Raw genomic sequence first — 4,851 nt, 5'->3', positions numbered from 1 at the left:
AAATGATTGTGACTCTATATTAACTTTGCTGGGGACCCCCCCCCCCCCTGGAACCCCCTCAAGGACCCCACTTTGAGAACCAATGGTGTAAACCTATTCAGAGCAGTCTCGTGATGCCTCATGCAGGGCCAGCTGATTGTTGATGAGTCTGTCTGCCGAGCAGACAGCACCATGTCAAAGCACTAAGAAGATTAGACAGCACTGCCTCACGTTTTCCTTATAATGTGTGAAAATAATCCACTGCTTTGGGCTAATCATCATAAAAGGAATAGACATTTAGGCGGCAGGCCATGTGTATTTCCAAAGCTTTATGATCAGGAAATCCAAACATGGCCCTCCATGTAAATTAGGCCTATGTCACCTAGCTCCTCACTTGGTTGTTCACTGCCTGCATAGTCCTAAACATGTCTAAATTAATTTTCAGAATTATTGGACACTTAATTGGAAAAATTATCTTAATTTTTTTCCTTTCTTTCATTTCACAGGAGCTGTTGTGAGAACAAATTGAATTATTCCAAGTTAAAGGAAATGTTTCAACAGATCCTCTGAGGTGCCCCCACTGACTAATGAAATTATGGCAGTTCTCCCACCTAATGCCATTCAAAGTCCCCCCCTGTCCCCCCCGCTACGGCAAATCTCCAAACCACCTGATTTATTTTTAATGATATTACACCCCTCAGTCGGCTGTGTCATGGTAATAATCATGGCTGCTCCAGCTGCCTCTAGATCACATTAGCCAGGCTTAATATTGACAGTGTTGGGCCCACTAAACAATGAGGCTATGGGGATAGAGAGCTTAGTGGATGCCTAGCCAATGGGCATATACTGCAGGAGGTAGAGGAGAAGCAGGCCAGGATGCTCCTGTTCCCTATGCCCTGGAGGACTGGCACCATCATTAGGCAGCTTTTCCTATAGTCCTGGAGCCTTAACCCACATCTCCCAGGCCCGGACCCCACCCTGGCTCCAGACATCAAAACCATACTGACGAGGGAGCATGAAACTAGTGGCAACTTGACTCCCTGCCATCCTTATGCAAGATGCAAAGGTCTACCTGGGTGACAACTCTGCAGCTGCACCTTGTGGTGCATGGGTTTCCAATCATTCAAGACAGAAAGACACATGAAAAAGATTAGTCTACTTAAGCTTGCTTATACTCCGTAATATGACAGTGTTGCTTACTGGCATACTTCTTTTCGACAAGCGACACCGCCATGTGATGGTGTATAATTATATTAAGCTTAGGATCGTCCCCTGATGATAATCAAATGAAAAATCAATGGCTGGATGATCATCTTTTTCCACACATCTATACCGAATTTACAACAATTATTTAGGTTATTTAGCTGAATGACAAAATGTTGAACTTTTTTAAATATTTGACAATTTTTGTACACGTTTAATCTTGACTGTACAATAAAACCCAATGTAATACATAAGGCAATCTAATTTCATTAGAAAGTTGCTTTTTCCGTTGGACTAATTTAGGTTGCTGGCTTGGCTTCTCGTTGAATTTGCATAATGGCCACATTGGAAATCAGACTGGGTCACTTGTGGGACACTTGCACCTGATCACAGAGACACTGGCTGTCTGCCAATCACACCTACGCAATTAATTCTTCCAATTTAAAAAACAACACCAGTAGCCTATTAGTTCTTGTATTTGTCAGGTTTTCGGTGTCAGGTAGATATCCCTGTACGCCGAGGTCCTATATCCTCCATCTCAAATTGTTGTTTGTAGGAGTGGAGAGGATTGTATATATGGGGGCCCACAGATTACAATCCTTGATTAGTGGTTGGGTGTAATCCTTTCAGCCCTTCTCTCTCTCCCGCTCTCTCCAAAATACCCCAGGGATATGCCCGTCTCCCCGCGGACCGCCAGCGTGGCAGATGGAACCTCCTCCCCCCCTTCTGCCCCTTCTAACTGCACACCCAAAAACACTGTTGATGCCCTGGGATGGAGGTTGTAAAGTATCCTGAATGTGAAACCACAGGCACCTTTGTTTAATGGATCTCTCCCCACTTAGTGAGAATAGCCCCCGGGCCCAATTCCCATTTTGAAGCTACATTTCTGTCCAATTGGAATGTTTTCCAAATCCATTAGCCCAAAGGAAGGAGAATAAGCTGCAAACAAGCTGTGCTCATATTTCTTGTCTCTAATCATAACAGAGCTTATCAAAACTTACTTTGTGATACCATTAACGAGACAATTTGATTTTCACTCCAAGTGGATTCACATCACATCTGTTCACAAAAAGTTTTGAAATGCTGGCCCCGAGTCACACTATTCACTCATGTATAAGTGTGCGTGAATCTACAGCTATCATGTGTCTTGTGTGTTGAGGCTCAGCGAGATAGATTATGTTCAGTCGGCTGCAGGTGGCGCAGTGTGGAAATTAGCAATTTTACGCTTTCAATTATCTAGTAGTCTCTGTGTATAATATGGCTTTGATTTACACACAGACAGTCATAGGTCTTCATGCTCATCTCCCCCATCACTGTCTGGAAGAAGGATTTTCTGGCTTTTCTGGTTTCTGTTAAATGAGTGGTCTAACTTTATAATGTCTATTGTTTTATGTTCAGAATGGCTTTACTACATTCTATAGCAAACACACCAGAATCATTGTAGAGTAGACAGTTTGTATAGATACATTAAAAAGAGGTTAATAGTCTATCTCTGTGCACACTGATGCTCCCCTGTGTACAGTGTAGTCAGAGGGGCTGTCAGCCTCTCCCTCAGGAAAGTCTGCTTTGTAACCATATTCAGGCTCAGTGAGCAGCAAATGGAGAGAGTTGAGCCCTGGGATTTCTTAACTCACACAGTGGCTGTAAACCACGCACATACACTGTACACAGGCAGACAAATTAGCACGCTGTCAAGAACAAATCTCATACTTGCAAGAGAGATTGTCGCATGACAGACTTGAGGTACAACTGAAAAAAAGAAATCAAGGCACTCTTTTTTTATAATTAAAAAAAAGTAAAGAAAGATTTTTTTGTATGACACCCTGATGAAGGCTATAAGCTGAAATGTCTGTGTTGCACAAAAAAAATCAACATTTAACCCAAAGTCAAACTATTTTTCTTCTCTCTTGAGGTATTGTCAAATGGTTAGGTGAAACTTTAAAATGCACGGATAGCTGTCAAACGTTTCTGCTATCAAGAAAAACTTTTCATTTTAGAAATTGGATCATAGAACACTCTGTCCCTCAACACACACACACACACACACACACACACACACACACACACACACACACACACACACACACACACACACACACACACACACACACTCATCCAAGCTCCCTCCATCCTTTTATGAATAGTACAAGGGGCTCAGCTTTCAGTAGCGGCCCAGGGAGCATGTGTGCAGAGCTTTAATTCCTATTGTATTCGTGCAGTCTTGGTGTGTGTGTGTGTGTGTGTGTGTGTGTGTGTGTGTGTGTGTGTGTGTGTGTGTGTGTGTGTGTGTGTGTGTGTGTGTGTGTGTGTGTGTGTGTGTGTGTGTGTGTGTGTGTGTGTGTGTGTGTGTGTGTGTGTGCGCGAGCGCATGCGAGCGTGTGCAAGTCTGTGTTTTAGCGAGGGAAAGGGACAGGGAGATGGAGGTGGAGAAAAAGACAGGAACAAGGACCCATCTGTCAGCACAGTGTACGAATCCCCCCAATTCCTCCCTGAATCCCTGGGGACAAGAGCGAGAGACAACTCACTTGTGGCAGTGGTTTTGTAAGGGGTGGGGAGGTGGGGGGGGGGGGGGCAGTAGTAATAATAACAACAGCACTTAAAAAGCTAATGAGAGATTCCAGACTGGTTCTCATTCTGGAAATATGTTTGAATAAATACTCATTTTGATCAGCCTGTGTGAGGTCCTTGAATTGGGTGTGATATTTAAATCTGAGAGACCATTTTACGCATCATTAAATATTACACATTATCATGTACAGTAGTTATAGAAACCACTTTAACCTTATGTACTTTGTTGTATGTCAAATAGCGAAAATAGCAGCTCTACAAGCTCTCAATGCATTACATTGTGAGCTTGTACTGTCGATCTGCTATTTTTCGTTGAATGTTCTCCTCCCTAAATGTTCGTCTTTGAACCAAATGGTCACCTATTTTTGCTGAATGTTCGCCTATTATGACATGTCCAGAATAGGGTTCATGTGGTTAAATACAGCCACGTTACCAAGATCAAAACTATGCCACTGTTAAAACATTTCATTTCAGTGGTATACATTTTTTTTATCTAGTGAAGAATTCCAGTGATTACACCAATGATATCCTGAGATATGGTGATGTGCCACCTTCAGTATGCATTCTACATCTGATTTGTATTTCTTAATTTGTTGTTCCTTTGTTTATTTGACCAATGTTTGTAGCTGCTGAGGACACCCAAGTTCAAGCAATGGAAACTCACCTCAAGTTGAGTTCTGATCAGGTGTGTTCACTGTGTGTGTGTGTGTGACCTCTTCCACAAGGCTGGCTATATGTTACAGTTAAAGTGGGAGTAGGGCACAATTCCCCTCAGCTATAGTCAGTCAGTCATTTTGGATCCAACAGGGATTGAGGCCCCAATTCCCTATTGCAGGCTGCAGGTGTGGCTCAGGCCAGGCTCGGGCTCATGGGACAGAGAGGTTGTGGGCAGGACAAGGATGCATGTACCTGGGGAGCTTTCAGGGAAGCAGACACTTCACATTGCCGCTGCTGCTACACGGCATGCAAAGTAGGCTATGGTCCACATGGGGAGAGACCATTTCTCGCTTCATCCGCATGCGAGCTTTCACGGGCAGTGAGCTGATAAGGAGAGTACGGCCGTTGGCAAGCTGGGATAATATGCTGTTTCAGCACGAGACA

The sequence above is a fragment of the Gymnoscopelus braueri genome, assembly GCF_963280865.1.
Source record: "Gymnoscopelus braueri genome assembly, chromosome: 12".
Taxonomy (NCBI): Eukaryota; Metazoa; Chordata; class Actinopteri; order Myctophiformes; family Myctophidae; genus Gymnoscopelus; species Gymnoscopelus braueri.
This window is presented reverse-complemented; position numbering follows the sequence as displayed.